General features: G+C 50.0%; 1 long non-coding RNA gene across 1 annotated transcript; it reads left to right on the top strand.

Moving 5' to 3' along the window:
- Positions 1–16400: 16400 nt before the first annotated feature.
- Positions 16401–23353, top strand: LOC118525269 (uncharacterized). The gene is made up of 3 exons (XR_004912069.2): positions 16401–17708; positions 21602–21647; positions 22863–23353. It is a non-coding gene; the product is annotated as an uncharacterized LOC118525269 (long non-coding RNA).
- Positions 23354–23594: the final 241 nt, after the last annotated feature.

Below are 23594 nucleotides of genomic sequence, written 5' to 3'. Positions count from 1 at the left end.
AGCAGTCACGAGACCACTGGTGTGGTCCGCATAAAAAGTAGATGCAGCACCAAAGGCACAGCCCGTGAGAGAAAGAATTGACAAGTTGAACTCATTTATTAAAATTAAAAACTTCTGTTGTATGAAAGACACTGTCGAGAGAATAGGAAGACAAGCCACAGACTGGGACGGAATATCTGCAAGAGACACATCGGATAGGGGTGCCTGGGTGGCTCAGTTGGTTAAGCATCTGCCTTTGGCTCAGGTCATGACCCAGGGTTCTGGGATCAAATCCCTGCATCGGGCTCCCTGCTCAACAGGGAGTCTGCTTCTCCTTCTCCAACTGCCTCTTCCCCAGCTCATGCTCTCTCTCACTCTCTCTCTCTCTCTCAAATAAATAAATAAAATCTAAAAAAACAAAAACAAAAAAAATGGCACACCGGGGGGTGGGGTGGGGGGGATGGGGTGACTGGGTGATGGACACTGGGGAGGGTATGTGTTCTGGTAAGCGCTGTGAATTGTGCAAGACTGTTGAATCTCAGATCTGTACCTCTGAAACAAATAATGCAATATATGTTAAGAAAGAAAAAAAGAAGAAGAAGAATGTAGCAGGAGGGGAAGAATGAAGGGGGGGAAATCGGAGGGGGAGAAGAACCATGAGAGATGATGGACTCTGAAAAACAAACTGAGGGTTCTAGAGGGGAGGGGGGGTGGGAGGATGGGTTAGCCTGGTGATGGGTATTGAGGAGGGCACGTTCTGCATGGAGCACTGGGTGTTATGCACAAACAATGAATCAGGGAACACTATATCTAAAACTAATGATGTAATGTATGGGGATTAACATAACAATAAAAAATTAAAAAAAAAATAAAGCCACATGTCAGATAAAAAAAAAAAAAATGACACACCTGATAAGGGATGGCTATCTGAAATATACAAAGAACTCAACACTCAACAGTAAGAAAGCAGACAACTTGATTAAAAGATGGGTGAAAGATCTAAAGAGACACTTCACCAAAGAAGATACGTGGATGGCAAATGAGCACAGAAGAGGCCCCACATCATATGGCATCTGGAAAACACAAATTAAAATACTACACAGCCTATCAGAATGACCCAAGTCCAGAACACTGACCATAGCAGACGCTGGTGGGGATGCGGAGCAACAGGAACTCTCGTTCGCTGCGGTGGGAATGCAAAAACGAACAGCCGCTTTGGAAGACAGTTTGGTGGTTTCTTACAAACCAAACATACTCTTACCATACGATCCAGCAATCAAACTGCTTGGTATTTACCCAAAAGAGTTAAAAACTTATGTTTACACAAAAACCTGCACTCGGATGTTTACAGCTGCTTTATTCATCATTGCCGAAACTTGGAAGTGAAGAAGATGTCCTTCGGTAGATGAATAAATAAACTGTATTACATTCAGACAATGGAATATTATTTAGCACTAAAAAAAATGAGCTATTGAATCATGAAAGGACACGGAAGAAGCTTAAATTCATGTTACTAAGTGAAAGAAACTGATCTGAAAAGGCTACGTACTGTGTGATTCCAACTACAGGACATCCTGGAAAAGGTAAAACTCTGGAGATGGTAAAAAGATCAGTGGTTGCCAGGGGGAGGGATGGATGAACAGGTGGAGCACAGAGGATTTTTAGGGCAGTGAAACTCTGTATGAGACTCTAATGGTGGGCCCACGTCATTACACATTTGTCCAAACCCACAGAATGGACAACCCCGGGAGTGAGCCCTCATGTCAACCATGGACTGTGGGTGATGATGATGCGTCAGTGTAGGTTCATCAGCTGTAACAAATGCACCCCTCTGGTGGGGATGGGGATGGGGATGGGGATGGTGGGGGAGGCTGTGCGTGTGTGGGGCTGGAGGATATGGGCAATCTCGATACTTTCTGTTCAGTTCTGCTGTGAATCTAAAACTGCTCTAAAAAAATAAACGGAAGGAAGGAAGGAAGGAAGGAAGGAAGGAAGGAGGGAGGGAGGGAGGGAGGGAGGGAGGGAGGGAGGGAAGGAAGGAAGGAAGGAAGGAAGGAAGGAAGGAAGGAAGGAAGGAAGGAAGGAAGGAAGGAAGAAGAAAAGTCAACCAAGGCAGCATCAGTGGGGAGGGAGAGGGAGACAAGTTACATCTATGAGGATGAACTGGGGTGAAGGGCAGAGGAAGGTTGGGTGAGGGGCCCCATGGAGGGTCTGCTGGAGGAGGAGCCAGCCTGCATGTGGGACGGGACTTTGGTCTTAGACACACTGGCTTTGTGAAAGAGTCAGGGGAGGTGGAGGGGCCAGCGGGCATTTAGATTCAAGGCTCTAAAGTTCAGAGATGAGAGGACGCCTGGGCGGCTCAGTTGGTTAAGCGACTGCCTTCGGCTCAGGTCATGGTCCTGGAGTCCCGGGATGGAGTCCCCGCATTGGGCTCCCTGCTTAGCAGGGAGTCTGCTTCTCCCTCTGACCCTCCCCCCTCTCATGCTCTCTCTCTCTCTCAAATAAATAAATAAAATCTTTTTAAAAAATAAATTAAAAAAGTTCAGAGATGAGGTGTAGTTCTGGGAGGCACCAGCATGTTTAAGCTGCTGGTTTAAGCCAGAAGATGGAGAAACTGCCCAGGACAGCGTGAAGAGACAGAAAAGTAGGCTCAGTCTCTGCAAGGGTTGTGCGTGCCCCGCCCTGTGCACCCCAGCCGCCCCTCCCCCTCCCTCTGAACCCCAAAGTTGGGCCTTCTTACCAATGCCCATCAAAATCAGACAGCTGGGGTGCCCCCTCTTGGGAAAAGGAACCCTGGTCAGAGACTTCAGGGCCCGGAGTCAGGTGGGGGTGGGGTTGGCAGCCTGAGAGTGGGGATGGGGAGCTCCGGAGGCAGCTGGGGGTGGGGGAGGGGAAGACACCCAGGAGAGGAAAGAGGTGCGGGAGGGAAGGGAGTGGAGGGATAAGGTGAGAAGGAAGGAGAGGCAGGCCTGGGGGAGCCAACCCAGCAGGAATACCGCTAACCTTTTTTTTCAACTTCTAGAAGTTAGCATTTACCTGCCGTGGGAAGGTTGCTTCTTACCAGATAGGTGAATGCAGGTCAATGTGTTAGGCTCTAGCTCATTAGGGTTGATTACCAGCTGAGGAAAGCAAAGCTGTGCCTCATCCAGCCAAGTCCTTACTGGTCATCTCCTCCTGGCCATCCCCTCCCATCAACCCTCCTCCCACCCCAACCTGGGCCCAGCTCTTTGCACCGCTCTTGCATCTGCTGTGGGTGTCCAGATCCTTCTTCCTCTGCGTGCCTCACTGTCCCTCTCCAGCTCTAGTCACTGACTCCTTGGCTCCGGAGCAGCCACTCCCCCAGCACTGAGCTACGTCCCCCTTCTCTCAGTCGAGGCCTCCCACCCCACCCTCCTGTCCTCGGTCCGAGGTGACTGGCGGGTTTTCACACAGCTAACAGTTCTGCGTGATCCCTGCTCCTCTTTGCTGACCTGAGCAGGGACCAGCGACTCTACGACGTACCACGTAAGTGCTTTTCCACGTCATATACAATCTGCGTGGCATCGGTCCCGCTGATGCACTCTATCCCATCTACAAGATGTCCGCTACCTAACCACCGCCTACTGTTGAAACTGTTGGGCAATTGCTCTTTTTTTTTAAAAAAAGGAAGGGTCCCCCCACCCCAGAGTGTTCCCTAAGAGCCTGAGCGATGAGGAGTACATTCGTCCCAAATCTTGGAGCAGCTGAGTCCCAGAACTGTCTGCTCTGCCGAGAGCCTGGGAAAATGGTGCTTACCTGTGGCCTGCCTGACCTACCTATCCCCCTGTAGCCCTGGCACCTGGGATCGAACAGGGAACCGGAGAGGGGCCCCATCCCAGGGACAGGTGGACCACTATCACTGGATTTGCCACACTGCTTTCTCACACGCCCCAATGCCCACCTCCTCCCGTACCCCCCGAGTATTGTGAGCGCCAGGCCAGGTCCACTTCATCTCTCTTCGCTCGGCACATGGCATGGTGATAGAGAGAGCAAACACTGAGTGAGCCCTCGCTCTCTGCCAAGTACTTCACCCGTGTGAATAACCTAAGAGGTAAATGCCACCAGTGTGCCCATTTACAGATGCCGAGACTGAAGCCCCGAGAGGTTAATTAACACGCCCACGGTCATACAGGTAAGAGAGACCCAACTGACATTCAGGCTCATGGATTTCTAGAAACTTCCTTGAAATACTCACATGGCAGCAGAAGTCTGGAGTCTGCTCCAGGTCTGGGAGGCGGGGCTTGGCGAAAACACAGCCTCCTGCTCTGCTTCTGCTGAGCGACAGGAAGCCTCAAAGGAGGTGAAATAATGGCCATAAATACCTTTATTACAGGAAGACTTGTGCGGCTTTTGCATGTGTTTCTGGAAGTACTTCACTACCAAAGATCTTTTTCGGTGCTGTGAAGAAGCAGGGCGGGAATCCTTCTATTTCTGATAAGGAAACCGAAACCTCAGGGGCGCCTGGGTGGCTCAGTTCAGCGTCTGCCTTCGGCTCAGGTCATGATCCCAGGGTCCTGGGATCGAGCCCCGCATCGGGCTCCCTGCTCGGCGGGAAGCCTGCTTCTCCCTCTCCCTCTGCCTGCCACTCCCCCTGCTTGAGCTCTCTCTCTCTCTCTGTCAAATAAATAAATAAAATCTTTAAAAAAGAAAAGAAACTGGAACTTCGAGAGAAGTGACTCATCCAAGGTCACAGCATGGTGAGGGCAGGAATGGCATCCGTGAGACGGAAAGACTTTCAGAATAGGATGAAGCAAGCTTGTCTTGACTATGTGCTTGGGGAACAGCCCTCCCTTCTGCCGCTCCCCAGTGATTCAAGGTATCTGCGGGTGGAGAGGTCTCTGCTGGGGGCCTGGGGCTCCGGGGCGGTGCTGCGCATGCACCAATCTGCTCTCGTCTTGGAGGCCAAAGCTGCATTTGTAGCTCAGCGTGCATGGCGTGGGGAGGGTGCAGGGCCCCTCTGGCTCAGCGGCTGCACCCTCCGAAGCCAGCTTTATGAAGGAGGACCAGCCATTATTTCCCACATAAAACAGCTTTATGGACTTGCAAACGCTAGGCTCCAAAGTTGGCTCACTCAGTTGGACCTGCTTGAATAAGCTATGTCATCAGTCATAGAGAAATGGGCCACTCCCTCCCGAAAGTGCCCTACACCAAAGCCTGTAAGTCTAGGCTGAGCTGGGAGGGGGACACCAACTGAGACAGGTAGTCCCTGGCCTCCCAGGCAAAGCGTGCGGTTTGGATGTCTGGACAGTGATGCATATGCACACTTGATAAACCGCCACCAGGTACCCAGACACGTAGGAGGCTCCCAGGGGATCAGCTGCCCAGCAGCCCCTTTTCTAGAAACTGCACGTCCACATGGTCACAGCAAGAGTCCCCGGGCTTTCTGCTCCTGCTACAGCCTGCAGCTGGACCGCGGTGGAAGTCCCCCCGAGCTGAGCCAATCAGAGGTCTTCCTGGGGAATCTGAAACCAAGACATTCCAGGGAGGTCTGGCTTTCTCACAAACAAGAGGGACATACACTTCAGAAATGTTAGTGGTGAAAAAAAAAAAGGAAATGTTAGGGGTGGCCATTTTCTGCTATACAGGCAAAAATACAGAAGGAGCTGGTCTAGAGAGCAAGAGAAAAGAATGAGTCAGACCTGAAAAGAGAAGACCCAGTTGCATCTATGCCCTTGGGTTCCATGATACCCTACGGTTCTCCTAACAAGGTCCCGATCTTTGCTTAGAGTTGGTTTCTGTTACTTGCAACCAATAAATAGTTAGTGGAGTGGAACTCAGTCATTCTCAACCTGGGGTGACTTTGTTTCCCAGCGGACATTTGGTAATATCTGAAGACATTTTTGGTTATTCGAACTAGGGGGTCAGGAGTGGGTAGAGCTTGTGGGTGCTGTCCACAAAGAATTCTCCAGTCCAAATGTCAAGAGTGCAGAAACCCTGGTATAACTGAATCCAGCATGGATGTCTAAGGCGGGAACATCACCAAATGAAGGTAGATTCTATGTATCACTTCTCCGTTTAGCAAAAATGATTTTATATTAAATGCTAATATTCAGTGGTGAGAATTCTCCTATGTTGATAGTGGGAGGAAAGTCCATTAGTGCAACCCCTGTGAAGAGAATCATTTAACAGTATCAGGGGCCTTAAAATATTCACTCTTAGATCCAATAATTGACTTTTTAGAATTTATTCCTGGTAGAAAAATCTTAATTCAGAGATAATACACCAAGATTTATGCAGGAGGATGTTCATTGCAGCTTTATTTATAATGGTGAAAAACTGAACCAACTTGGCTATCCAACCACTGCATATTGGTTACATAAATTGTGATACATTCATATCACAGAATAACATATGCAGCACTTAAAATTATGTTTGGGAAGATTATTTAGTAACACAGAGAAATGCTCATTTGGCCAACTGAAAAAACAGAATATAAAAATTTTGAAATATATATAAGCACAGAAAAAAGGCTGCAGGGAAATTTATCAAAACATCAGCTGTGGCCATCTCGAGGGACCCGGCTCACAGCTAGTTTCAGTTTCCCAGTCTTTGAAATTATTTTCTAATTTTTCTGTAACAAACATGTATTACTTTTATAATCAGGAAAAAATTAATACTAAAAAGAAATCCTAGAATCAGAATTGAAGATAGCATAGATTTATTCATTCATCCAAAAATAAATACAGTAGTCCCCCCACCCCCACCCCCAGCTGATCCGTGGGAAATATGTTCCAAGACCCACAGGGGATGCCTGAAACCACAGATACTATCAAACCCTATGTATCCTATGTATTTTTCCTATAAATACATACCATGATAAGGTTTAATTTATAAATTAGGCATAGTAAGAGATTAACAACAATAATTAGTAACAAAATAGAACAATTATAACAAGGCACTGTAATAAAAGTTATGTGAATGTGGTCTCTCTCTCAAAATCTCTTACTGTACTGTTCTCACCCTTCTGATGATGGGAGATGATAAAATGCCTTCATGATGAGATGAAGTGAGGGGAATGAGGTAGACCTGGTGACCTAACATTAGGCTACTGTTGACCTTCTAATGATAGGTCAGAAGGAGGATCACCTGCTTCCAGACCACAGCTGACCTCAGGTAACCAAACCATGGAAAGTAAAACCATGGGTGAGGGGGGGACCACTGCATGTATATGAAGGATCTACCAAGTACCAGACATCGTGGACAAAAGATAAGGCCCCTACCTTCCTGGGGTCTCCAGTTGAGAAGGGAAAGCACTTTGGAATTTCCAACCACTTTCTAATTCACGATCATAGAATTCCTTTGAGAAGCCTTTCCTATGAATAGTTAAATAGCTACCATTTGTTGAAAGCTTATTGTATAAGTACTAGATGCCTTACAATTTGGATCTCATAATCTCTGCACGACCCCTCAAAGAAATATGATTGAGTCTCGGTCACACAGCTGTGGGCAGTGGCCAAGACCCGAATCAGATTACGCTAACGACCAATTACCTACCTACTCTGCTCCCTGCCTCAGTGGCTGAGGATTTGGGAGTATGAGGAGCAAGTAGACATAGAATCCATTCCAGAACCAAGTGAGATGACAAGTGGGGGTCACCAGGCAAGACTTTAGGGTTGACAGAGCCAAATGGTAGAAAGGGACATTCAGGGGGCAAAGTAGGCCATAGACAGGGTATCCAACTGGAGGGCCGAGGGTTAGTTGTAGTTACAGGGAAGGTGGTGGGGTCAGGGGCCAAGGGCACTGTCACAGTGGTGCTCTGAGCAACCCTCGGAAGGAAGAACAAGGGGGGGGGGCAATAAAGGGAGGAAGAAAAGGAAAAGCAAAAAAACATTTCAGAGACCGGGATTTGAAAGAAGAGGACTTTGGTGCAGGCTGGATTAGCGGCCGTTGTGGCCACAAAGAACATTCCCTCCCCAGAAGTAAGTCCATTGGAGAAGCTTCAAAAAAGGGAGAGGCAAGACAGAGGGGACTGGGTTTATACTGCGGACCACAGCCCAGGGAACTTCGAGGATGGAAGGAAATCAGGGGACCTCCCCAGTCGTGCAGGGCTACGGAGTTTGCATCCTCCCCGAGGAAACCAACGGAAAGGCCCCTGCTTCCATGGTGACCAAGAACCCCAGGACAGGTGGGTGCGGAGGTTGGGAAGCACCAGAAGGGAAACTGGAGACTATTAGGGACTCAGGATCCCTGGATTAACTTTGCAAACTGATTTAAGCATCCGGACTGGATGCGGGCAGAGGAACAGCCCGGACAGCGTGCACCCAGAAGGGAGGGGACGGCTTCTGCACTTCCCCAGCCGGCTGACTCAGAGCCCACTCAAAGCCCACGTCGCTGGTCCTGGCCCCTTCGGTGGCAAAGGCAGAAGCTCATCGCTGGAAAAACACCCAGGCCGCCTGAGCTGATTTCCACTCACAGTCTGGCTCTTTGCTTTAGTTCAGACCTCTTGTCCTGAGAGGGGCAGAGAAACTTCCAGGGGAGAGCACGGGGCTGGGAGTCAAGAGGCCTGAGTTTGGGTAGTCAAGTCTACCATATATCACGAGACCAGACACCTGTCCCGTAACCCCCGCACTTCCACGTTCTCCATTGCCGATTGAGCTTGAGAGTGCCTCTCCTCCCCTCCCAGGGAAGTCTGTTCCCCCAGGGCCTCAGTGTCCCCTCCACACGCAGGAGGTGATCACAGCGCCGGCTTTCAAGGCTGCGGCCGGAGCTGAAGCAGGTGACACCCGTGGCCAGGTGCCACCCCTGCTGCTCCCAGGCTGATCCGAGACCACAGACAGGGAAGGGATTTGAGAAATACAAAGCACTTCGGGTTCAAATAAAAGGTGTTACTTCCATTCTCCCCTCTTCCCACCTAGGTCCTCAAAACTCCCTTTTCCACACCAGGCTGCCATACCAAACGACTACCTGTGTACAATCACCCAAAACAGGCTCCCCAAAGGCCCCTGCCTGTGTCCGGTTCCCTCCGCCTCCCAGCCCACAAAGCCCAGCCCTGACCCACCTCCCACCCGCCTCGGGGCTGGGCAGCCTCCTCTGGCCTTCACCAGCACCTGTGCTGGCCCTTAGAGTTGTCTGTGCTTCCAGTTCTTATTTTGTTTTGTCTCTTTCTTAGCCTCCTGCCTTTGCCCAGGTCCCCCCAGCCCCTCACCATGAGCTCCCTGTGCGGACAGGGTGTCTCATCTGTCTTCGTACCCCCGATTCTAGTGAAGTCTAGGCGCGTTATTGGAGGCCCGGGAAGCGCATGTGATTTGAATGAGTGGGCAAATAAGATAATGTATCTGAAATCACTTTTGACAGTGTTCAGAGTGATCACGATGAAGAGTTCATTCCACAAATAATCATTGATCACCTAGCGCTCTTTGCAGGGCCTTACAAGCTGCCCTGGGCAGTGCATAATGAAGTCCCTGTCCCCGAGGAGTTCGCAGGGTAATGAGGGAGAAGCCCTGGTGTAACTTTCTCTCCTACAGACTACAAGAACATAAACATAGTAACACAAGGATAGGCTGTCAAAGAGGCCCAGGCAAGGTTGTGCAAGGTCAGGAACTGCTCCCCTGGGGGCTTCGAGAAGGCTTCCTATAGGAGGGGCTGGCTTCAGAGCTGCCTTGTCCGAGGGGCCTTGGCAAAGCCCGGGGCAGCTCGCTGCACCCCCGCACCCCCCGGCCCGGCCCGGGGCCCTGAGGCCTCCGCAGCGCCCCCTCTGGCCAGGGCCGCGGGGCCAGCAGAGAGAGAGGGCAGAGCCGCTGAGCCAGGCTTTGGCTGGAGGCCTGGTGCTCCACTTCGGGGCCGTGTGACTCGACATAGTTCCTTCTTCCAAGCCTCAGGGTCCTGGGGTATAAAATGAGGACAACGGCAGTGACTGATGTGGGTGGTGACACTTCAGTGAAATAACACACATGGAGAACCTGGAACATAAAAGAAGAAACCTCTCCATGAATGTCAACTCTCTTTACCTCTGGGACCCATCAAACAGCAGTGCCTTTCACGCGGGGGGCAGGGGGGCCTCCCAGTGTCACGGCTGCAGCACCCAGCCGGCCCCTCCCTGTGGTCTTCGGGTCCTGCCTGGGTTCCCAGAAAAATGATGCAGGTTTAGTGAAGCCCAGACAGCCGAAATTTTACAGAGATGGTTCAGAATCTCCCCCAGCGGGCTGGGGGACGAACTAGTCTGTAAGTAATCCAGTCGCAGACATCTGAAAGGAGAGAATGGTCTCATTTGAGCCTCTGACCCCGTGAAGCACAAAAGGGCAGGCATAATTATCCTAGATGTGGAAACCAGGCCCAGAGAAGGGAAAAGACTGGGCCAAGGTCACCTAGGGAACCAGGGGCGGAGCCCAGACCAAGTCTACTTTTGCCTCTGCTGCCTAGAGTTACCATCCAATAGGCTTGATGTCAAGGGCTGAGGGCCCCTGCCATCAGGAGTCACACCCAGAGCCATCCTACCTTATTCACGTATTGCTTAGGACTGGGGGAGACACTTCTGGGGGATGATCAGAAATGTCTAAAACCCTCAGTGAATAGATTAGCTCTCAGCCCTGCAGTCCAGGAGCTCTGGGACCTTGAGCATGGCCTTCTCCCTCTCCTGGTCTGCCCTTCCTCCTTGTGGAATGAAGCAGTTGTCCTTGAGGTCTCCAAGGCCCCTTCTCGCCGATTCTCAGGGGCTCCCAGGCATTCAGCAGAGGGGGTTAAGGCCAAATCTCAAGCCAGGGCCTCCTTGTCTTTCACGGGACACAAGCCCCACAGATATCCGGCTGCTAGCACTGCTCTCTGCCCCGCCCCCTCCCCTCTGTCCCCTGCTTCCCGAGCAGATCTGCCCCCTGTCCATCTGCCCCTTGTGGTCAGCATGGCTGCTGGCTGGAGAGAAGGAAGAGGCTGTATTCATAGCAGCTTTGCCCATATCTACCAAGTGTATTGACCCAGAGCCTCCCCCGCACCCAACTCGCTCTGACATGTATCCTCTCCAGTCTCCCTTCTCCTCCCTGTACCCATGCCCCAACCTCACAGATGCCAAGGTAAATAGCCAGAAGCTACTCGCAGCTGGACTCTTTGCTGGGGGCATGGGAGCCCTCTGACCTGAGCATCTCAGGGGGAGATGAGCTGGGCCTCTGCTCACTGGGTCTCCTCTCCATCCCATCTGTCCTGCGGCTGCTCCTTCGGTGCCAGGTTGGGAAGGGCAGTCACAGACCACCTCGCCTCATACGTTAGAGCTGCAGAAGCCCAGGAAGTTTCAATGGCTTGCTCAAGTTCACATGCAGGAGCCGGGGGAGGAAGCCACTCACTGTCTGATAGAGGCTTGGCCCAGCCACCAGGCCACCCCGTCCCCCATCCCCCATAGCCACGTCCAATATGGCGGTTGGGTAGATAGATATGCAGGAGAGGTGCTCTGTCTTCTAAGCCAGTTCACTGTGGAGATTCAGAGGAAACTCAGACTGTAAAACTGGCAGGGGTGGGAGCACAAAGCGGAAAAAGATAAATCAAAGATCACACCCCCTAAAGGAGGCAAGAGGAGGATGGGGCGGGGCAGGGGCTAAGGACCTACATTCGGTTACAGCATCGAAGAGTGAACGGCACACAGCATTATGAACGTGTGAACCGGCACAAACAATCCCTCTCTCCTGTCTGGTACTCGGTCAATATTTGCTGAAGGAATGACTGTTAACAGCTTGTGATTCTGTCTTTCCTGTTCTGGTAGGTCATAAAATCCGTGCAGCCAGATCAGCATTCAACCTAGCTTACCTGCAGTCTTTGTTTTAGGGCCCCAGGCCAAGGTGAAAACAATGTTTGAAAAGAAGTGAGATTGTCCATTTGGGACCATTCGCTTTCTCTGTTTGGTAGAGGAGGGCCTACTTGGTCTGGTGCTGGGACTGGAGGGTGGGCTCCCCCCCTCCTCCCTCTGCAGTTCTCTGGGTCCCAGACAAATCAGGGTTAGGCTGCTTTCCTATGTGGAGCTGCCTTGGGACCCCACAGGCAGCCCCAGCGAATGACCGCCATGCAGGAATTCATGACTTTCTTGCTGAGACCAAAACTGGGCAGGGAGAAAGGGGCCATGCCTGCGGGATAGATTCTGGCCTCGGCTGGGCCCTGCTTCACTTGCCGCAGATACGCAAGTCTCTCCCTAGTGCGGTGATTGGTCTGTCTCTCCTTGGTTTCGAGTTCTGCAGGGGAGTCACACGCAGACCCTGGTCATCACCTGTACGCCAAGCACGCTGAGAAATTCTAGGGACGATAATTTCTGAGTAAATTACCTAAGTGCAGAAGGGTCCACCATGGGAGCTGGGGGAGCATAGAGCAGGGACAGGAGGTGGGAATACGTGACTTGTGCATTAATCACAAAGCAATCAGTGGATAACAAGGGGCCCTGTAGCCACTGGGTCTGTCCAGCTGGACTCAGCGGAGGGAAAGGTCACCCTTGCTGGGGAACTCCCATCCATCACCAAGACACCCACTTACCTGACTTCCATGTTCCCAAGCCTCCTGTATTCCAGCTGGGCAGAGATGCTCTACTGGCCTGACTCATTGTCCTTGATCCATAGCCTCAGGGGCCATGCCAGCGTCCTTGTGCCCTGCCACACCTGGCCGGGGCCACTGAGTCTCCTTGGCCCAACACACTGCAGAGGAGGCGCTTTGGCTGGTTAACCTTCAGGAAAGCATTTACTGGGTTTGGCCAGCTCCTGAGGCCTGCCTGCTTCTCTTCCTATGCCCTGTATCTTCCCTAGTTACCAGGGTCCAAGGAGAGAGGGAATAAGTGCTCACCACTCTCCCACCAACCTACTTGTCTGACCCTCCCTGGCTTCTTCCTTCTCCTGTCAAATCTACACCCCCCCACCCCACCCCTGCCCGCTTCAATCCCCACTGAACACAGAGGCCCCTGCTGGACAGAGCTCCCAGCTCACCTGCCCCTGCCCTTCTCTGGGTAGGCCCTAACCCTTGGATCAGTTTGTTTCTGACATTATTTTCCGTGCAAGTGTGCTATGCCTTCTCGGTCGTTTCCATTTTAACGGGAGCAATGTCTTGACACACGTGTAACACTTAGCCGTGGATTTCAGCAGTGTTGATGGGTTTGGGGAGGGAAAAGCATCTTGACAAGACAGACCCTTCCATGGCCCAAATCCATAGCTCTGGATTCAGACCCTAGATTTAAATCCCGGCATGACCTTGGGCAAGTCATTTAACCTCTCCTAGCTCTCCATCAAGAGCAGGAATAAACACATCCACCTCACAGGGGTGAGGAGAGGATTTAATACACATATATTTTAAGATCCTGGTTACAAGGTTGAAACTGCCCTCCTTAGCATGGTGAGCCTAGTGCTTCAAACATGGGAAAGGTGAGGGGAGGGAAATCAAACTGTCCTCAGCAGCTGAACCCTAGCAGGGCAGGTGATTTTAAAGGCACCTGGCCCTGAATATCCACAGCACCTGTTCACCCATCCTCTGGGTAAAGGATTATTTTCTTTACATTTCTTTATCATTACAGCCATTCCTCCAGATAAAGCATTATTTTCTCCCTGCCCCCACCCAGGGTCCTCTTTGGACATGTGAAAATCCTTGGGAAGTCAAGGTCACTAATACTGTAATGTGAAAAGTTTATTTAATTTTTTTAAAGATTTTCTTTATTTGAGAGAGAAAGAGAGAGCACATGCGAACACGAGCAGTGGGGAGGGGCAAAGGGAGAGGGAGAAGCAGACTCCCTACTGATCAGGGAGCCCAACGTGGGACCCGATCCCAGGAGCCCAGGATCACGACCTGAGCCAAAGGCAGACGCCCAACCGACTGAGCCATCCAGGCGCCCTGTAATGTGAACATTTTAAGCAAAAGATTTTGTTTATTTTGTTTCTGAAAACATAGGGTGCCCTGGGGCTCCGAAACCAGGAGGAAGCATGAATTGTCCCAGCTGTGGACGGCAAGGTGTAGGCTTACCCATGACCTCATTCCACCCCTACAACTGAGGAGGTTAGTGGCAACGGACAACTGTTTTAAAGGTCAATCAAGACCCTTGGGCAAATGTAAAAGTAACACATGTCAATGATTTCATCCCACTCAGCAACTAATGAGGGACCTAGTAAGATGTCACAAATGCTCAGAGAATCCAGACAGACACATATACAAGCCATCAGGAAGGCTGCACTTAATTCACTGAATAGAGGCAAACCGGTCAATATCTGCAGGGCAATAATCAGTTGCATTTCCGCTGGATACAATTTGTATCTCTATGGGCAAAATCATTTGCATTCTTATCCGTTTTCTACAGTTTTGCTCAAAGACAAAGGAAGACAATGATAATCCAGAGGGAGACTAGACAGGACAGCCAATAATAATCTTTTCTGCCCATTTCAAAGTCTTTCACAACTTTTCCTAACATGACAATTCTCTTCCTCTTATGACAAAGCAGAAAAGACGAAGGCAGGCACAGCAATTCCATCCAGTGCCAGTCCCTTGTGAGGGCGGAGGAAGTCCAGACAATGACGTCACGTCCGGGATGACGTCAGAAAGATAAGAATGAGTTAACTCTCCCCATGGAGTTCTAGGATGTCCTTCAAAAGACTGTCCTTTATTGGAGATTACATCCTTCATATATTTATGGCATTCAAACGTCCTTCCTGAAAACATGGTGGTCATAAATAATACTACTACTACTAGTTGTTGTTGTTTAAGATTTTATTTATTTACAGAGAGAGTGAGCACAAGCGGGGGGGGAGGCTGAGGCAGAGGGAGAGGCAGGCTCCCCACTGAGCAAGGAGTCCAATGAGGGACTCGATCCCAGGACCCTGGGATCATGACCTTAACCAACAGAGCCATCCAGGCATCCCTACTAGTTGTTTTTAAAATGTACTTGTTGTTTAAGGAGATCAAGGCTGGCACCCCTATGTTCAGTCCCCATCTTAGAAACATAGATACGGTTTTTGTTGTTCTGTGTTTTTTTATTTTTTATTTTATTCATCTGTGATAGCCAAAAGTCTAGAAACACCCATCCTGCTCACAATTCTGAACTGTTGTTCCAGGTAAAGTGGCTGAAGGGTAAGTCGTGTGCACCAGCGCCCACGTCCCCTAGCCAATCAGAGTTCTGCTGGTCCTGGTGGAGGATGGGCAGCCAACCTGGACAGGGCCTCCAGATATGAGGCTGAAGCGGGAAGGGAGAAGAAAATGAGACTTATGGATGGACTCCTTGGGATGCCAGAGGGAGGCTGAGACAGTAGAGCCGGAAAATCACCCTCTCTGAGGCCGGCCTCCAAATTCATTCTGTGCGTTGTGCTGCATGGCTTGTCAACAGCCTTCACCTACACCATCCTCCCTGTCGGTAGCATGGAAGATTCTGAGGCCCATTAAAACCTGGTCTGTGCTGGCACGTGGGCCAGAAGGACAAGGAACAGGGCTTGGGACCACGAGAGCCTACCCCAGTCCCCGGCTGTAGGGATGTAAGCAGCAAAGCCCAGAAGGAGAGGGGTTACAGACTCGAGCCTGATTAGATCTGGAGAACTGGAACAGACACTTCTAGCATGTTCGATTTTAACATCTGCAGCCTGGCTTTTCAACTACTCCATAGGAGGAGTGTGGTTGGCAAAGCCTCCCCCACATCTGACTCTCCCACTGCTGCGAAGGCACTGCTTTTAAAGGCACAGCGCTGCCCGGGCCCGAGAGCAAGACCCCTCCCCAAAAAGCAGGGAGAGTACGGGAGCTGGAGTTGGGCATTTCGGTTCCAACGAGATGGACAGCCCATCGTGGCCCTAAAGGGGAAGGTGGGGTGGGTGCGACGGAGGCTCTCTGGGCACCAGTATCCTGTGTGTTAAGGACTGCTGTCCTGAGTACCTGCTTTCTGCCGGATTAACAGGAAAGAAAATGAGCAGAGGGAAGGAGACAGCTCTCGATGGTTTTTCAAGAAAAGTGCATTTAAACTTAAACTCTGTAGCAGAACAGCTGGGTTGGAAAATTGGTTGTTTAGCTCTACAGTTGGTATCAGGGACCCACTGACTGAGAGGGAATAAGAGCAGCTTAAATTTGTAAACTGCAGGTACTGGGAACCAAGACAAAGGGCCTCTAGGGAGCAGGGACTCCGGCGACGTCTCTTCCCCGCCCCCCGCCCCCCCCCCCCCCCCCCCCCGGCTCCTACACGTCAGGGGCAACGACAGGACCCAGCTAAGAAACCATTGCCAGGGCCTGAGCTGGTCACACGATAGGCATTGGCCAGGCTCTAGAATTTTCATGTTCCCAGCTCTGCCTTCAAGGAAACCACCCTAGAATCCCAGAATCCCAGATCCAGAGGGACCAAAGATTGCACAGGAATCGCCCACTTCAGCTCACTTGTGCCCCAGGGAATGCTCACTAGTCCTTGCCCAGCCTGGCTTGCTGCCTGCAGCTAGGATGGGGAGGAAATGCCTCCTGGTGGACGCAGACACCTGCGTCTCTTCTGTCACCCAGCACGGTGGGCGCACGCCATGGCCCCTTAGATGGGAATGGCCCCTCCGAGATGACCTGACCCACAGGTCACAGACCACCCCAATGCACCTGCAGGAATTCTTTTTCTTGGCCTAACTAATGTTAAAAGTACTTTTTAAATCCAATATTTACAATAGAGAAATATCCCACACAAATCTGGCGTAGTGGATTCTCTGGAAATATCAGAAAGGCCAGCAACAAGGACCCCACATGACCACATGAAAACACCCTTTATTGAGGCACCGCTCTCCAGACTATTCCAGACCCAGCTCTCCCCACTGTCCCCTGACCCAGCTGCCCTCCTTGTCTACAAGACACGACCAGTCTCTACAGGGACGAGCTTGTGAGGCCAGACTGTGCACACTCCAGGTTTTCACAGTCACAGTAAAGGAAAATCTCCTTGGTCTAGTGCTCATTCCCTTCCTTTATAATTCAGCCTCTTCCCTTGTGGAGCTATGCTCACCCCCAGAGATTTCCTTCCTCTTGTCCTGTTATCTTCATCTAGTGACCTTCATTAATATAAAAATAACCAGAGCAGCAGAGCAATTTTGTTTAATCCTCCTTTTCCTGTGGCCACGCATTTAAGGCAGTGGTTCCAACCAGTGGCAGGACCACCTCTACGGTGCCTTCTGGGGTTTCTGGAAGGTATAATTAGTGCCTTAATGACTGGGGCACTTAGTGCTTGGGGGCCAGAGATGCTAAATATCCCACTAGGCAAGGGATAGTCCATAAAACAAAACAAAACAAAATTTGTCCTTGCAGAACACTCCAAACACTGATTAAAATGGAAAACTGGCTAATTTTTTCCTCTCTTTCATTTAGCTTCTCTAAGCTTCTGTAAAACGGGGGTAGTCTACTTCATTCACATAACATGACACTTCTCACACAGGATCATTGTGGAGATGACTTGAGATAAAACCAAACAGATACCAGACACATACTAGGTGTGCAGTGAACGGCAGCGATGACAACTGATTTAGAAAAGGGGATGGTGAGGCAGGAACTAAGAGAACTAAGTTCTAGTCCTGCGAGAACAGTGAGTCTTCCAGTAACCAAACAGGTGACACTGGTCCTGTTGTTTCTCCTCTCCCAACAAGGAGGGGCTGCGCTAGATTCCTGGGAGTCCTCACCACCCACCCCAAATACTTTATGGTTCTGTGTGCCTAAAATGATGCATGACATACCCTTTTGATTTTCTTTCAGGCTTTTCTGGTCTGGGCCGGCATTCCCATGTCCACAGTTGGAAGCTGACCTGAGGCTTCCATCAAATCAAAGAACAAAGTTGACAGGTAGAGTACACTGGATATCACTGCTCCCCTAAAATCCGTGACCTTTTGAGGGAGGCTCTAGTGACTGGTGGCCTCAGCTTTTCCCAGCTGTTCCCCTTCTCAGAAGGAGAAAGAGCTATTTTTCCGCAGAACACAGCCTCTTGTGATGGGTACCTGCCCATCACTAGACTCTCACCCCAAAGGGATTCAGGGAAATAGCTGAGGCTCAGCAGTAAGGCAGAGGCTCAGAAATAGATCCCACCCACCACCCGCCACTGGAAGCAAGGCCATGGTGGGGGGGATCGGGGGGAGAATGCACATCAAAGGGAAAAAACAGCAGTTCAGTTCATTGGAATAAGCCAGGAAGAAAGGAACTGCAATAGCTTATTACTGAGAGTATAATTTGTAACTAGGTTACAGACAGTCTGAAGAGACACAGAATGGATGGTGGAAATGGACAAAATAAAAAAACGGAAATATAATTCTCTTGACGGCTGATGTGGAGTAAGAGCTCCATTTACTCTAAACCTCTTACTCCAGATTTCCCTCCTGGATTTTAGAGGAATCTTACAAATGATTCTTTCAAGCGCCAGCAGTAAGAATATTTTAATAAAGACTTGAACCCAGGGGTCTATCCTCAGGGCGAATCAACTGTTTTAAGGGCAAAGCAACCTTCCTCTTAGATTTACGGGTTACTGGTGCCCTCTGGTGGACAATATAGGTTACATCTGCGGGTTAGAGGCCAGAGGTGTTTGGGCACCTGTGATTGAGGAAGCTGCAAGCAAAAGGAAGAGGCCATGTCCCGTGCTGGGCACCTCACATGCATTAGCTCATCTGTCCATCACGCTCTGCTTTCCAGATCAGTGAGCTGAGGCTTAGAGACATTAAGTGAACTGCCTGAGGTCACCCAGCAAGTAGCTAATGGGCAATTCTGATTCAGTGCCAAGGATTCCAGAACTCTTGATGGTTACAAGTCTCTCTCTCTCTCTCTCTCTCTCTCTCTCTCTCTCACACACACACACACACAAACACACACACACACACACAGGGAGAAAGAAGAAAGCAGATGCAAGTTTCACCAAAATCTGTAACCCTTATTTAGGTAGCAACTTTACCCAGTTTTGAGCAGTATGAAGCTGGAGTTTTTGAGTTAAAATGTCCCAATTTAGGGCACTAGCGACGTTTCACGTTTCTTTAACTTGACTCAAATGCATGGTTTTATTTCCCACTAGTGATTCTTTTAAAGGTTAATGATGAAGGGGAAAGAGTCCCAGAATGCGGGGCGCCTGGGGGGCTCAGTCGTTAAGCGTCTGCCTTCGGCTCAGGTCATGGTCCCAGGGTCCTGGGATCGAGACCCACATCGGGGTATCTGCTCAGCGGGGAGTCTGCTTCTCCCTTTCCCACTCCCCCCGTCTCGTGCTCTCTCTCTCTCTCACTCTCTCTCTCTGAAATAAAATAAATAAAATCTTAAAAAAAAAGTCCCAGAATGCAAGGAGGCAAGATGGGTTTCCCCAGACTGCATGCGTTCATCAGTCAGGCGGTGATTGATATCACTTCCCCTCTGTGTGTTGAAGAAAATTATCTCTAAAGACATGTTAACCTAAAGGAGAATTTTTTGCACACCTGGCCCTAAGCCTGAAATGAGTCCTCGCTCCTTTCTCCCTTCTTTTCTCTACCCACGAAGCTTTGCGTGTGTGGCAGAAACATTTGAGTATCTGCTTGAGATCTAGAAGTCCAGTAGGACAAAAACCCATCCTTCACAATTCCCCACTCTTCCTCTCCCTCCCCAAAATTTCAATCATAGTTTAAAACTATAGCAGTGATTCGGGGCACCTGGGTGGCTCAGTCGTTAAGCGTCTGCCTTCAGCCCAGGTCATGATCCCAGCGTCCTGGGATCGAGCCCCGCATCAGGCTCCTTGCTCCGCAGGAAGCCTGCTTCTCTCTCTCCCACTCCCCCTGCTTCTCTCTCTCCCGCTCCCCCGGCTTGTGTTTCCTCTCTCGCTGTGTCTCTCCCTGTCAAATAAATAAATAAAATCTTTTAAAAAATAAAAATAAAAAAAATAAAAAAAATAAAATAAAACTATAGCAGTGATTCTCAGAGCATGGTTCCTAAACGAGCACACCGGCATCACCTGGGAACCGGACAGAAATGTGGACCTACTGAATGGACCCTGCGGAGATGGGGCCCCGCAATCTGCTGGCAAAGCCTTTCAGGTCTGTGCTTGCTGAGGTCTGACAGCTACTGTTCTAGAACAGGGTTCTTAACCTAGGATCCGGAGGAAGTTTTAGGGGGTCTAAAACTTCCTTGGGTTTGCATATAAAATTTTACATATATATCCTTTCTCAGAGAGGGAGCCCAGAGAAGCCACCCCTTAACCCCAAACAAGTTGTGAACTACTACTGTATGAATCATTTCATGGTAAACATCCCCCTGCCTGTACCCACAAACTTCATTTTCCTGTTTCTTTGCCTTAAAAGACACCTGGCTTTACCCCAAAGAATCTTGTGGTCAGGGACGCCTGGGTGGCTCAGTTGGTTAAGCGTCTAGATGCCTTCAGCTCAGGTCATGATCCCAGAGTCCTGGGATCGAGTCCCACACAGGGTTCCCTGCTTAGCAGGGAGCCTGCTTCTCCCTCTGCCACTCCCCCTGCTTGTGCATTTGCTTGCTCTGTCAAATAAATAAAAATAAATCTTTAAAAAAGAAATCTTGTGGTCATTTTCCCCTGCCCCATGTACCTTCAGTAAAGGAGATGGGCCTCCCCTATACTGTACCCAGACCATTATCCCTCCACACAGAAATCTCTGCTCTTTTGAGACTCAGACCCCTCCTTTATTGTGTCATCTGCTTACCTTCCAGATATTTCGCTCATTCACTATAGACTTTGGGTTCCTACAACACTGCCATCAGCCTGGGTGATATCAATGTCATATGAAAGACCCATCCAACACCCCAGCCTCACAGGACCCTCCCTCATTGACCACCCCAACATCAAGAAAGTTCCCGTCCATGACACCTGAACCGCTCACTCTATGCCATGTGGGGACTTACCCTCACCTGGGACGGTTCCCCCTTTGCACCAGTCAGCTCAAACTAAGTCAGTGTGGTAACACACCCCCAAATCTCAGTGGCTTCCTATAAAATGTTTGTTTCTCTGCCCACTGCAGGATAGCTGTAGCTCTGCTCCCTGCTCCTGTCAATCCTGGAGCCAGACTGAAGGAGCAGCCCCCATTCTGGGGCGCAGTAGCCTCATGCTGAGGGAAAGGAGCACGACTCACCCCCGTAATGGTCCCTAAACCTCTGCTCAGAACTAGTACACTCGGGGAGACTGGGTGGCTCAGTCGGTTAAGCATCTCTTATTTCAGCTCAAGTCATGATCTCAGGGTTGTGAGATCGAGTCCCGCATTGGGCTCCGCACTGGGCATGGGGCCTGCTTAAGCTTCTCTCTCCTTCTCCCTCTGCCCCTGTCCCCCTTCTCAAAAAAAAAAAAAAGAAAGAAAGAAAAAGAAAAAGGAAAAAAAAGAAGTAGTACACTTCATTCCCCCTCACATTTCATCGACAAGCCTGGTGTCATTGGGGCAGAGAGGATAATCCTCTCCAAGGTGTGGTAGAGAGAAGTGGCAGATGTTTTGACAATTCAATCTACCCCAATCTTTGAAGTCTTTATTAGAACATCAATCCATCTCAGAACACAGCGGCCTGTCCTTTCTGCTCTCAGTCCACTCCTACCATACCATTCTTTCAATTTCATTCAGGCTTCCCATTTCCTATCAGCCCTCTCCCGGAAATAATGATGATAGATAACCTTTATTGAACACTTCGTAGGTGCTGACTTAACCTCTATTATCCCATGACATATTTGCAGCTTAGAGAAGCTAAATAAACCTGTCTTCACTTTCTTCTTCCTCTCCTCTAGGTTAGAACCATCACTTCAACTATCAGGGGAACAACAGGAGAACCAGGTAGAACCGAGAGCCCAGGTTGGGGACATGAATGCGTAGTAACAGCAATCAGCAGGTTGTATGATTTTTCTCCCAAAACATCTCAGCGGCTGGAACTATTGGTTCTCAGCCAGAGGGGATTCTCTCCTTAAGTGACATTTAGCAGCGTCTGCAGACATTTCTGTCATCTTGAGTAGAGGTCAGGGATGCCACAATGCACAGGACACTCCCCTCCCCCAACACACACAACGGAAAATTTCCCAGGCCCAAATGTCACTAGTGCTGAGGCTGAGGAGCCCCAGGCCAGGGACGAGGGCTGTCGGGCCATGGCCTCGCAGGTTTTCCTGGTCCATTCTCTCCTATTCCCCAGAGTTCCCACTTCAGACCTTCTCCATTCTCTTCAAACTCTTACCCCAACTGCCTCCTCCCTCAGACTCCACTCTCTCCTTCCCTGCTTTCAACTACACCGAACTTTCCAGTCTCCCAGATGCCATATGGGCTCCTCACCTAAAGGCCCTTGCACCCCTGCTCCCCCCTCTCCCAACCCCCATTCTTCCTTGAGCTCTCAGCTTCTCGTCTCTTCAAGGAGGCTGTTCCTCGACCCTTGACTAGACGGGCGCCTCTTCTCTGTCTCCCACAGCAACACGTGTGCTCCTCACAGAACAGGCACCACACCAACACTACGTGTTGAACCGGCCAGTTTCCCTAAGCCACGAGAGCGAGGACCACGTTCCTCCTCTTCACCACAGCACCCCGGGACCTTCGAAGTATAAGATACAGGATATTTACAGTGCAGGCCTCTCTATTTCCATGTGGATCTTCTCATATGCGCCAAGTCAACACATCCAAAACAAAACTCATCATTTTTTCCTACCTCACCACGACCACCCTCACAAACCTACCCGTTTGCCCATAATTTTTACCTCAGTGAACGGCACGGCCATCCGCCATCCCCCGGAGCCATCCCTGACCCTCCCCTTCCCTCACACCCGCAGTGACTCATTCAGGAAGGGCATCCCTTGTCCCTTCCGCCTGGGGTTCCCTCAAATCCATGCACTTCTTTTGGGCTTTTGTCTCAGACACAATAGTTTCAACCAGTGACTGATTCTGTGACTCTTAATTCCCTTGGACAGGTTATTTCATTCCTCTAAGCTTTAAATACCCCATGGGATAATAAATGCCAGGTCAGCACCTACTAAGTGTTTAGTCAATGTTATCTACTATTATTTTTTCCAGGCCCACTGCCATCACCTTAGGAATATCATCATTTCTAGGCCAGATTGCTGCCACAACCTGTTATCCCTGCTTCTAGTCTGGCCAGCACTCCAGTCTATTCTAACAATGCAGCCAGAATCTTCCAAAAATGCAAATGAGACCATGTCACACACCTGCTTAAAATCCTCTAAGGGCTCTCCACTGCCTTCAGGCTAAGGCTCAAACTCCCTGGCGTGGCACAGCACACCTTCATCAGCCAGCCCCTCCAGCACTCCGGCGCCTTTCTCCTCACTGCTCTGGCCACACCCCCTGCTCCGGCCACACAGAACAACGGGACGTTCGCAAACACACCTTGCTCTCACGGGTACTTCTTTGACTGCCGTTTCCTCGGCCCGCGTGGAAACTGCCAGATGTCCTGAAGGCCATTGCTGGATTGTAGGCAACTTGAGGGAGCTTCCTAGTTCACTGTACTATTCCCGGTGCCAAGCAGGATCTGGCTCATATGAACACCAAATAAGTCATAAGCTGTACTGAATTGAACTCCCAAACTTTATTTTGAAGAGGAAAGAAAGCAAATGAGTTTCGAGTTGGGAAGGGATGTAGGTGAGATGATCCTCGTATCCCCAATCCTGTAATGACCTGAAATCTTTGTAATAGCACTAATCTTTAAAATACCTTTAGAGGACAGATTTGTGTGAATTCTGGCAAACAAGCACCAACTAACTAGGCATTTGTCTGCTAATGACAATTTAA

The sequence above is a fragment of the Halichoerus grypus genome, chromosome 7 (genome assembly GCF_964656455.1).
Source record: "Halichoerus grypus chromosome 7, mHalGry1.hap1.1, whole genome shotgun sequence".
NCBI lineage: Eukaryota > Metazoa > Chordata > Mammalia > Carnivora > Phocidae > Halichoerus > Halichoerus grypus.
This window is presented reverse-complemented; position numbering and strand designations above follow the sequence as displayed.